This window comes from Aplidium turbinatum, chromosome 2, assembly GCF_918807975.1.
Source record: "Aplidium turbinatum chromosome 2, kaAplTurb1.1, whole genome shotgun sequence".
Classification (NCBI taxonomy): Eukaryota; Metazoa; Chordata; class Ascidiacea; order Aplousobranchia; family Polyclinidae; genus Aplidium; species Aplidium turbinatum.
In genome coordinates, this window is record NC_137473.1 from 10,285,867 (window position 1) to 10,298,604 (window position 12,738).

The following is a 12,738-nucleotide window of genomic DNA, read 5'->3' on the forward strand; positions in this document are numbered from 1 at the left end:
ATGTTTAGGCTTTGAAATCTGGCAATCCTGGCAACTTAAGTGATCCAGGTTTTCATGAAAATGCAGTGGACATCAGTCACCGCCATCAGTTCAGTTTGTTTTCATTTCTGACCATCACAACAAAAAACAATATATGTTAAACACAGCAGGGGTCTAGAAAAAGGTAGAAGCGACGAAACACGGACGCTATAACGTGCATGATGCCAAACCAGGACAATCAGTTATGGCATGGTCTCTTTCGTTTGAGACTAGATCAAATCAAATTTCAGGGCAGGTGATGGAGAGCCAGGTGAGTGTAGCTTCGTCCAGCGTTGCTATACCATGCGTTCCATTTGGTGCCTTATAGATCGGACATTCGAGAACGACATGGTCAGCAGTTTGTTCCTCCACGCCGCATTCGCAGGCCGGTGAGGGAGCCAAACCCCACTTGTGCATGTTGGAATGGAAGCGACCGACTCCGGTTCGGATTCTGTTGAGCTTGACCCAAGTCGGCCGAGGCAGGTCCATACCGGGTGAGGTATAAAACGATGTAGTTTCGTGTCGGTGGCACACCACGCTGCATTCCAATTGTCTTCCATGAAGTGTGCTGCGCTGATGGCATGATCGCTGAATGGATGTAGTACTTCAACAGCAGCTGGCACAAAGGGGTGTCTTGACTTTAATTGCCGGGGAGATTCCTGAGGTGGGATGTTGAGTTTTGCATGAAGCAAGTGGTTAGGATCCTCCTCCCGGCGAGCCAGGTGTGTAAGGGCTCCCTTTCGGCCCTTACACACCTGGGTCGCAACACCTGGCATGGTCACAACATGGTCGCAACACCTTAATAAATTTTTAAGTTAATCTAGAAAGATGAGAAAAAAAGGCTAGTGAATTTTTTTTTTAACAATATATATAAGTAAAATAGAAAAAAAAAGAAAGACGAAAGATAGTTTCTACGTTGATCGACCTTGGAGGATTATCGAAACTGTTGATGGTCTTGAGGGGAACACTCTTGATGCGTTAGCTCATCACGAAAAGCAATTATATTATACCAGTTTTTGTGTTTAGGTAGGTCCGGTACTTGTTTGTAGTTATTTTAACAAACAGTTGAGTGAATGCATGGTTGCCAATCTGTCTGAAAGATTTGAACAACTGGAAAAACACTTATAATTTGGGACTAATGATCAAGCGCTCTGAAAGAATTTGTTGATTAGCCTATTTCTTTGCTTGGGCTCCATTTTGGGCTTCTTTTTAGAACCCTAAAAAAAATTGGGCTACTTTTTGCATAAGCTTGGGCTCTTTTTTATATTAACCTCTGGCAACCCTAAGTGTTACCTCAGAGTCAGATCTGATGTTTTGAGCAAACTGTCTGATGTCTGATGTTTTGATGTTGAAATCTGATGTTTGATTTTTTTTCGAGGCAGAGTACTTCTATATGTATGAATAGTACTGTAGGTTTGTGTTCTCATTAATGTACCGTATTTAATATAGCATAACTAGCCTTGCCTTACGCTTTATGTATCCACAGGCTATTTCTAAGGAACTATTCAGATGTCTAGTCCTAGTTATTCAGAAAGTGCTGGTGAACCAATTATTAAAAAGAAAAAATTGGAATATTCACAGAGCTTTAACGAGCGCTGGCTCGAAAATGAAGACCTACAGCCACAACAGCAGTTGAGAGAACTTTTAGTGCTGTAAATGCAGTGAAGACGCCATCAAGAAACCGACTCGCCATTAACACTTTGAAAGGGCAACTCCTTGCACATCAGTTAATTTCACGATCCAATGGAGGGTGCACAAAGTGGAAGCCCTCAACAAGTTTAATTCAGGATATGGAAACTGGAGGACCATATCGACGATAACGAAGAATAATACACAACCACTTTGTATTATTCTGCAGTAATAGCATTACGAATACTTGATGTTTAAAAATGCACAGTTTACGCAAAATTCACCGCTTGTGTTTGTGCATTTTATTCATGCAGGTATGCTGTTAGGTTAGGTGTGAGAAACTTTTAGATTATTATTGAAATCAATAAGATTTTGAGTCTGATGTTAGTTTGGGACTTTTTGGAAAAAAATCTGATGTTTTGGACACTCGAGTCAATGGGAACACTGCTTTTGACAACGACAACTCAGCGGCCGGACGGGAAGTGAAGGAAAATGATACACAAACGAAGACAATAAAGAAACGATATTCGGAAATCGGAACATGGCTACAAGGTTTAACCTGGACTACTGATTCGGACATTGATTCTGTTGTTAAGTAATAATACTGTGTATGTAACCTGGTCTACCCTGTGACCTTAATTTATATTAGCTTCTACAATTGTTAATTAATAGTACTGTGTTTATTCTGTCTACCTTGATTTACTTTGAATTATTATAGGCCAACTACTTCTACAATGCTTACTTTTATGTGGTATTAATAGGCAGTGCACTCTGGAAGAGATAAGGTTAGAACATCGCCCCTTCTGAGCTAGGAGTCGCATGTCGGTAGTGCTTAGCGTACACTATCCGACCACCATAACCATACGCCAAATGGTCTTGAACAGTCCTTCGCCATCGCTACTTCTATCTTCACTTCATTTGTTGACTTTTATTGGGCCCCACAAATTATCCAATCCATAAGCACCATAAGTCCAATTACTCATTAGTCACGTCGAATTATCCATAAGCCTGTATAGCCGTCTAGCAGTCAGCTGCAAAGATTCAAAACCAACAACCTTGTATATTATAAGCTAATTATTCTGTGTTAGAGTAAATGTAGAATTCCTGCCTTTAATTTCATTGTGAATCAAACTTGATTAGCCTATTCTACTTCTTGATTTGTATGTTTTTATTTTCATATTTTGTCAGGTGTAAAGTTAATTTTTAGTCAGTGGCTATTTGACCGGCTCCGGTCTTTGAATCTGAAACACTATTTGACCGGTCATGACGTCACTACATAAGCACTTTTTTCTTTTTCACTTTCAAAGCAAAAGACGAGAAGCGCCGATATAAGTTCTAAATTCAACACGTTTTCTTCAACTCAGTCCGTGGCGCGTACGATACGTCTCGGTCTGCCATTCTAGAGGGGATGAGTTCGATACCATCCGGAGGCATTCTTTTTTTTTCATTTTTTTTATCTAAATTTTGACCCAAAGCGCATTTTTGTGGTCAATTTTTAATTTGAGTAGCCCACAGCCCATTTTTTTATGTCTTTTCAAATGTGAGTAATAAAGTTAGAGTTTTTTTAATTTGCTGGAATTTGAGAATTTCTCTTGGTAATTTTCTGATCGTCATAAGTGACCGTGTTTGCCGAACGACCAATTACATTTTTGCTCTCAAGTTAGTTATATAATGTATATATAATACTTCTTTAAAAAATGGTTTTACCATTACAATTTTTTTAAAAAGAAGTATTGTATATAACTATGTATAAACTGTTTAAAACTTGTATAACTGTATTATTGAATTACTGGTAAAGGATGACTTACAATACGGTACCTATAAACTACATTAAATTTTCAGAAGAATGCTTTCCCATACTTGCCTGTCAAAGCACTTTCTTGTTTGGAAACCTCAATGTTGCATGCAAGCTACACCAATATGCTTACAGAATAAAAAAATAAAAAAACATTTGCTTTATATACTAGCGATTGCTCAGCCAAATGCTGATATGGCAGAAATTACTTCTATTCACTGCAAGGTTCACTGCCTATGCTTTAATGATAATCTCCTTTGTATGCATTGTTTTTTCCGGTAATACATTTGACTTAAAGTAAGTTGGACAGATTTGTCATGCAACTATTATCTACCGTATTGTATAGGCAAACTATTGGTACCGATATTTTTAAAAGTAATTCTTTCACTACAATTAGTGATGAAATTGTTCAAAGTTTACTTTAGTTTGTCTCTGTTTAGGTAGTCTATCCTTTTGTAAATACTGGTTCAACTTATCAAGCTATTGTTGGTTAAAAATTCAAGACAAAGCTGCCTGATAAGTGTTGAAAGTTTAAGCAAAACAATGTCTTTCAAAAAAGCACAGAAAGCACAACAGAAACCACATCGTGAAAGAGGTCAAGTGGCTGAAAGGCAAAACCTTGGTATATATATATACTTGAAAAGAAAAAAGATTACAAGCTACGTGCAAAGAATTATCAAAACCATCAAAGGACTTTGAAGTCTCTTCGCAAAAAGGCTCAAGCTCGCAATCCAGACGAATTCTACTTTAAAATGCTTAACAGAAAACTTGAGGTTGGTCTATAGCATGGTATCTTTATTTAATATAAGTAGCTACTGTTGCCACAAAATACTCACTTAAGCACGTAGTTTTATTGGTTGCAATATCTCGTTTACAAAGTTCTGCATTTGTCCTAAACTTGTTACTAATATTGTCTTGTGTTATTTTTCATGTACCGTATATACATGTTGTGTGAAGAGAACAGTCATGTTCTAATTTCAGAAAAATAGCTTTTATTTACTTAAATTTAGGTAGGAGTGTTTTTTACTTTATTGGCTTCATTAACGTTAACACTTTATTGGCACGTTTTGGTTCAGCATGGTTGACTTGTATTTGTAGTATGCTGGCATTTGCACAACAATCTGACCTCTTAGCGTAATTTATTAAGAATTGATTTCGCTATAGTAATAGCATCTTCAGTTAGCACACATGAAAAATATAGAAAACAAACAAATAAAGCAAACTTCCATATTAACATACATAAAAATTCTCTTCAATGGATGGTTGAAAAGTTTTCAAACCAAAAGCTGTAAGACTAATTCTTAACCTGATCTTCTCCCATAATTTTCAACAATGTACTGGTACAAAAGTCAAGAACATCCATCAAGTAAATTTTAACAAAACTAGTACAAAGAAAAACGCAATTTTGTTTTAGTCCATTACAATAAGTTTTTATTAATATAACGTCTAAGGAAGAAAGAACATGTTTTCAACTTCAAAATTCAACACTGTATTACTCCACCAACAGCCTGATAATGTCTTTGAATTCTAACCATTTTTTTTTTTTTACAAATGAAACTAAACTTAAAGAATTGTAATAATAATAATGTATCATTTGTGTTCTATTTGCTTTGCTTGTGTGTTAAAAACACTGATGTGTGAGTAAACAATAAAGAGCCAAAAAGCAGAAACGAAACTCATGTTTAGCAAACGTTTTTCAAATTATTCTGTTTTCATATCTTCACTAACTTCAAATTGAATTATAGATTAATGTTTTTTTATTAAGTGGAATGAAAATGTCTGCAGTAAACTAATAATGAACTGTTGTGATAAGTATAACATGTAAGTATGCTAAATTGAGCACTTAATTTGCAACTGCTTTCAATCTTTCCAGAAAAAACTGCCTAAAGTTTTAATATCAACATCTTACTGCTTTTTATTTGTGGAATATATATACAGTCAACCTCGCTTAATCGGACCACATCGGGACCAAGCCAAATTGGTCCCATTAAGTGGGTGGTCCCATTAAACGGGGAGAACGAATTTCGTTATTTTTTCATCGTTTTTGAAAATAGTTTAAGCATTTTAAGCACCTCGTTGGCGTTTACGCGAAGCTGTAGCTGCACTACCATTATTCTCATGCTTTGCCCATAGATCTTGCAATTCCCTCTCCTGTACACGTAGCCTTCTTAATGTTGACTTTGGTAGGCCAACAATCTCGGCTAACTTCCTCTCTGACGTTCCCGAAGGCTGGTTTTTCATTTTGTTAAGAATCTCTATTTTTTCTTTAAGTGTTCGATCTACGCGAGTTATTGCTGCCATTTTTATTCAAGCGCTAAAAGCAATCATTCATTCTTTTGTACATTACAGTTCGGTGCTGCATCACAATTACTGCAATTCTGATAAATGGCAAATGACCTTATGAAGTGACAACAAGCGTTTGTTTATCTGTAGCCTACTTCACTTTAAAATGGCTTAGCGAGAACGTAGCACGTTGCCCACATCAACTCTTGACGCGTCACCTCGCAGAAAAATGTACAAAAAGTAAAAAACGTTAACCATAAAGGCCTATTTTAGGGCGGAGGGTGGTCCGTTTAGGCGGGGTGGTGGTCCGTTTAAGCGGGGAAAATTGTACAGAAAAATGGATTTGGATTCGGGACCAGTGCAAAATGGTCCGAATAAGCGGGTGGTCCTATTAAACGTGGGCCGATTAAGCGGGGTTGACTGTATAATATATGTTTACTGCATGTATGTATAAGTACCATGTGTGTAGAGTGGAGTAACAGATGGTAATTAGTAAAATGCATTATTATTTTAATTCTATTTAAGAAAATCAATATGATTGAAAAAAAAATTTATATATACCAAAAAATATGTCATGTATTAATAGAGATTACAAAACATGTGACTTTTTCAGGACGAAGTACATTGGATTGACAATCCCCATCCGGAATATGTGATTGAAGCACAAAAGCAGATGAAAACACAAGACATAAATTACATCAAATGGAAATTGCAGATTGAAAAAAAAAAGTTGAGAAATTACATGCTAACTTAAAGTTAAGTGAACCTTGCGCCATGAAAAACAATCACACATTTTTTGTTAAAGAGACATCACCTTCAAACTTTTAAGCTGAGAACCTTCGAAGAGTTTAGCTGCATAATCAGCAAAGAACTGAATTAGAATGGAACTCAAGGGCAGACGTGATCGATTGAAAGAGCTTTGCAGATGAAAACACAAGACCTGAATTACATTAAATGGAAATTACAGATAAAAAAGAAAAACGTTGAAAAATTACATGCCGCATTAAGATTGAGTGAACCTTGCCCCATGAAAAACAATCACACATTTTTTGTTAAAGAGACACCACCTTCGAACTTGAACTATTGGTACTGATTATTGTTTGGCTAAAAATTCAAGACAAAGCTGCCTGATAAGTGTTGAAAGTTTAAGCAAAACAATGTCTTTCAAAAACGCACAGAAAGCACAACAGAAACCACATCGTGAAAGAGGTCAAGTGGCTGAAAGGCAAAACCTTGGTATACTTGAAAAGAAAAAAGATTACAAGCTACGTGCAAAGAATTATCAAAACCTTCAAAGGATTTTGAAGTCTCTTCGCAAAAAGGCTCAAGCTCGCAATCCAGACGAATTCTACTTTAAAATGGTTAACAGAAAACTTGAGGTTGGTCTATAGCATGGTATCTTTATTTAGTATAAGTAGCTACTGTTGCCACAAAATACTCACTTAAACACATAGTTTTGTTGGTAGCAATATCTCGTTTACAGAGTTCTGCATTTGTCCTAAACTTGTTACTAATATTGTCTTAAGTGTTGCTTGTGTTATTTTTCATGTATATGTTGTGTGAAGAGAACAGTCATGTTTTAATTTCAGAAAAACAGCTTTTATTTACTTAAATTTAGGTAGGAGTGCTTTTTGACTTTATTAGTTTCATTACTAACGTAACTTTATTGGCACCTTTTTGGTTCAGCATGGTTGACTTGTATCTGTAGTATGCTGGCATTTGCACATCAATCTGACCTCTTAAGCGTAATTTGTTAGGAATTGATTTTTCTATAATAATAGCATCTTCAGCTGGCACACATGAAAAATATAGAAAACAAACAAATAAAGCAAACTTCCATATTAACATACATAAAAATTCTTTTTAATGGATGGTTAAAAAATTTTCATACCAAAAGCTGTAAGACTAATTCTTAACCTGATCTTCTCCCATAACTTTCAACAATGTACTGGTACAAAAGTCAAGAACATCCATCAAGTAAATTTTAACAAAACTAGTACAAAGAAAAACGCAATTTTGTTTTAGTCCATTACAATAAGTTTATATTAATATAACGTCTAAGGAAGAAAGAACATGTTTTCAACTTCAAAATTCAACACTGTATTACTCCACCAACAGCCTGATAATGTCTTTGATGAATTCTGACTGTTTTTTTATAGATCAAACTGCTTCAAATGTTATTAACAGGCTCTTTATCTTGATCATTAATTGATCATACCATCTGGTTTGATTGTTTTGTCGTTTTTGTGTGGTAACTATGGACAATTTTTTGTCCGCATTAAAGAATTGCAATAATAATAATGTTTGCTTGTGTGTTAAAAACACTGATGTGTGAGTAAACAATAAAGAGCCAAAAAGCAGAAACGAAACTCATGTTTAGCAAACGTTTTTCAAATTATTCTGTTTTCATATCTTCACTAACTTCAAATTGAATTATAGATTAATGTTTTTTTATTAAGTGGAATGAAAATGTCTGCAGTAAACTAATAATGAACTGTTGTGATAAGTATAACATGTAAGTATGCTAAATTGAGCACTTAATTTGCAACTGCTTTCAATCTTTCCAGAAAAAACTGCCTAAAGTTTCAATATCAACATCTTACTGCTTTTCATTTGTGGAATATATATACAGTCAACCTCGCTTAATCGGACCACATCGGGACCAAGCCAAATTGATCCCATTAAGCGGGTGGTCCCATTAAACGGGGAGAACGAATTTCGTTATTTTTTTCATCGTTTTTGAAAATAGTTTAAGCATTTTAAGCACCTCGTTGGCGTTTACGCGAAGCTGTAGCTGCACTACCATTATTCTCATGCTTTGCCCATAGATCTTGCAATTCCCTCTCCTGTACACGTAGCCTTCTTAATGTTGACTTTGGTAGGCCAACAATCTCGGCTAAGTTCTTCTCTGACGTTCCCGAAGGCTGGTTTTTCATTTTGTTAAGAATCTCTATTTTTTCTTTAAGTGTTCGATCTAAGCGAGTTATTGCTGCCATTTTTATTCAAGCGCTAAAAGCAATCATTCATTCTTCTGTACATTACAGTATTCGGTGCTGCATCACAATTACTGCAATTCTGATAAATGGCAAATGACCTTATGAAGTGACAACAAGCGTTTGTTTATCTGTAGCCTACTTCACTTTAAAATGGCTTAGCGAGAACGTAGCACGTTGCCCACATCAACTCTTGACGCGTCACCTCGCAGAAAAATGTACAAAAAGTAAAAAACGTTAACCATAAAGGCCTATTTTAGGGCGGAGGGTGGTCCGTTTAAGCGGGGTGGTGGTCCGTTTAAGCGGGGAAAATTGTACAGAAAAATGGATTTGGATTCGGGACCAGTGCAAAATGGTCCGAATAAGCGGGTGGTCCTATTAAACGTGGGCCGATTAAGCGGGGTTGACTGTATAATATATGTTTACTGCATGTATGTATAAGTACCATGTGTGTAGAGTGGAGTAACAGATGGTAATTAGTAAAATGCATTATTATTTTAATTTTATTTAAGAAAATCAATATGATTGAAAAAAAAATTTATATATACCAAAAAATATGTCATGTATTAATAGAGATTACAAAACATGTGACTTTTGCAGGACGAAGTACATTGGATTGACAATCCCCATCCGGAATATGTGATTGAAGCACAAAAGCAGATGAAAACACAAGACATAAATTACTTCAAATGGAAATTACAGATTGAAAAAAAAAAGTTGAGAAATTACATGCTAACTTAAAATTGAGTGAACCTTGCGCCATGAAAAACAATCACACATTTTTTGTTAAAGAGACATCACCTTCAAACTTTTAAGCTGAGAACCTTCGAAGAGTTTAGCTGCATAATCAGCAAAGAACTGAATTAGAATGGAACTCAAGGGCAGACGTGGTCGATTGAAAGAGCTTTGCAGATGAAAACACAAGACCTGAATTACATTAAATGGAAATTACAGATAAAAAAGAAAAACGTTGAAAAATTACATGCCGCATTAAGATTGAGTGAACCTTGCCCCATGAAAAACAATCACACATTTTTTGTTAAAGAGACACCACCTTCGAACTTGAACTATTGGTACTGATTATTGTTTGGCTAAAAATTCAAGACAAAGCTGCCTGATAAGTGTTGAAAGTTTAAGCAAAACAATGTCTTTCAAAAACGCACAGAAAGCACAACAGAAACCACATCATGAAAGAGGTCAAGTGGCTGAAAGGCAAAACCTTGGTATACTTGAAAAGAAAAAAGATTACAAGCTACGTGCAAAGAATTATCAAAACCATCAAAGGATTTTGAAGTCTCTTCGCAAAAAGGCTCAAGCTCGCAATCCAGACGAATTCTACTTTAAAATGGTTAACAGAAAACTTGAGGTTGGTCTATAGCATGGTATCTTTATTTAGTATAAGTAGCTACTGTTGCCACAAAATACTTACTTAAACACATAGTTTTGTTGGTAGCAATATCTCGTTTACAGAGTTCTGCATTTGTCCTAAACTTGTTACTAAAATATTGTCTTAAGTGTTGCTTGTGTTATTTTTCATGTATATGTTGTGTGAAGAGAACAGTCATGTTTTAATTTCAGAAAAACAGCTTTTATTTACTTAAATTTAGGTAGGAGTGCTTTTTGATTTTATTAGTTTCATTACTAACGTTAACACTTTATTGGCACCTTTTTGGTTCAGCATGGTTGACTTGTATCTGTAGTATGCTGGCATTTGCACAACAATCTGACCTCTTAAGCGTAATTTGTTAGGAATGGATTTTTCTATAATAATAGCATCTTCAGCTGGCACACATGAAAAATATAGAAAACAAACAAATAAAGCAAACTTCCATATTAACATACATAAAAATTCTTTTTAATGGATGGTTAAAAAATTTTCATACCAAAAGCTGTAAGACTAATTCTTAACCTGATCTTCTCCCATAACTTTCAACAATGTACTGGTACAAAAGTCAAGAACATCCATCAAGTAAATTTTAACAAAACTAGTACAAAGAAAAACGCAATTTTGTTTTAGTCCATTACAATAAGTTTATATTAATATAACGTCTAAGGAAGAAAGAACATGTTTTCAACTTCAAAATTCAACACTGTATTACTCCACCAACAGCCTGATAATGTCTTTGATGAATTCTGACTGTTTTTTTATAGATCAAACTGCTTCAAATGTTATTAACAGGCTCTTTATCTTGATCATTAATTGATCATACCATCTGGTTTGATTGTTTTGTCGTTTTTGTGTGGTAACTATGGACAATTTTTTGTCCGCATTAAAGAATTGCAATAATAATAATGTTTGCTTGTGTGTTAAAAACACTGATGTGTGAGTAAACAATAAAGAGCCAAAAAGCAGAAACGTAACTCATGTTTAGCAAACGTTTTTCAAATTATTCTGTTTTCATATCTTCACTAACTTCAAATTGAATTATAGATTTATGTTTTTTTATTAAGTGGAATGAAAATGTCTGCAGTAAACTAATAATGAACTGTTGTGATAAGTATAACATGTAAGTATGCTAAATTGAGCACTTAATTTGCAACTGCTTTCAATCTTTCCAGAAAAAACTGCCTAAAGTTTCAATATCAACATCTTACTGCTTTTCATTTGTGGAATATATATACAGTCAACCTCGCTTAATCGGACCACATCGGGACCAAGCCAAATTGATCCCATTAAGCGGGTGGTCCCATTAAACGGGGAGAACGAATTTCGTTATTTTTTTCATCGTTTTTGAAAATAGTTTAAGCATTTTAAGCACCTCGTTGGCGTTTACGCGAAGCTGTAGCTGCACTACCATTATTCTCATGCTTTGCCCATAGATCTTGCAATTCCCTCTCCTGTACACGTAGCCTTCTTAATGTTGACTTTGGTAGGCCAACAATCTCGGCTAAGTTCTTCTCTGACGTTCCCGAAGGCTGGTTTTTCATTTTGTTAAGAATCTCTATTTTTTCTTTAAGTGTTCGATCTAAGCGAGTTATTGCTGCCATTTTTATTCAAGCGCTAAAAGCAATCATTCATTCTTCTGTACATTACAGTATTCGGTGCTGCATCACAATTACTGCAATTCTGATAAATGGCAAATGACCTTATGAAGTGACAACAAGCGTTTGTTTATCTGTAGCCTACTTCACTTTAAAATGGCTTAGCGAGAACGTAGCACGTTGCCCACATCAACTCTTGACGCGTCACCTCGCAGAAAAATGTACAAAAAGTAAAAAACGTTAACCATAAAGGCCTATTTTAGGGCGGAGGGTGGTCCGTTTAAGCGGGGTGGTGGTCCGTTTAAGCGGGGAAAATTGTACAGAAAAATGGATTTGGATTCGGGACCAGTGCAAAATGGTCCGAATAAGCGGGTGGTCCTATTAAACGTGGGCCGATTAAGCGGGGTTGACTGTATAATATATGTTTACTGCATGTATGTATAAGTACCATGTGTGTAGAGTGGAGTAACAGATGGTAATTAGTAAAATGCATTATTATTTTAATTCTATTTAAGAAAATCAATATGATTGAAAAAAAAATTTATATATACCAAAAAATATGTCATGTATTAATAGAGATTACAAAACATGTGACTTTTGCAGGACGAAGTACATTGGATTGACAATCCCCATCCGGAATATGTGATTGAAGCACAAAAGCAGATGAAAACACAAGACATAAATTACTTCAAATGGAAATTACAGATTGAAAAAAAAAAGTTGAGAAATTACATGCTAACTTAAAATTGAGTGAACCTTGCGCCATGAAAAACAATCACACATTTTTTGTTAAAGAGACATCACCTTCAAACTTTTAAGCTGAGAACCTTCGAAGAGTTTAGCTGCATAATCAGCAAAGAACTGAATTAGAATGGAACTCAAGGGCAGACGTGGTCGATTGAAAGAGCTTTGCAGATGAAAACACAAGACCTGAATTACATTAAATGGAAATTACAGATAAAAAAGAAAAACGTTGAAAAATTACATGCCGCATTAAGATTGAGTGAACCTTGCCCCATGAAAAACAATCACACATTT

At 35.2% G+C, this 12,738-nt stretch overlaps 3 pseudogenes across 3 annotated transcripts; all 3 read left to right on the plus strand.

Moving 5' to 3' along the window:
• The first annotated feature begins 3,909 nt into the window (after positions 1 to 3,909).
• Positions 3,910 to 6,574, plus strand: LOC145764731 (putative U3 small nucleolar RNA-associated protein 11; annotated as a pseudogene). The gene is made up of 2 exons (XR_014288512.1): positions 3,910 to 4,215; positions 6,339 to 6,574. The product of XR_014288512.1 is annotated as a putative U3 small nucleolar RNA-associated protein 11 (transcript).
• A 298-nt stretch (positions 6,575 to 6,872) lies between these two features.
• On the plus strand, positions 6,873 to 9,549 carry LOC145764733 (putative U3 small nucleolar RNA-associated protein 11; annotated as a pseudogene). The gene is made up of 2 exons (XR_014288514.1): positions 6,873 to 7,104; positions 9,319 to 9,549. The product of XR_014288514.1 is annotated as a putative U3 small nucleolar RNA-associated protein 11 (transcript).
• A 307-nt stretch (positions 9,550 to 9,856) lies between these two features.
• Positions 9,857 to 12,723, plus strand: LOC145764732 (putative U3 small nucleolar RNA-associated protein 11; annotated as a pseudogene). Its single transcript, XR_014288513.1, has 2 exons — positions 9,857 to 10,084; positions 12,304 to 12,723. The product of XR_014288513.1 is annotated as a putative U3 small nucleolar RNA-associated protein 11 (transcript).
• Positions 12,724 to 12,738: the final 15 nt, after the last annotated feature.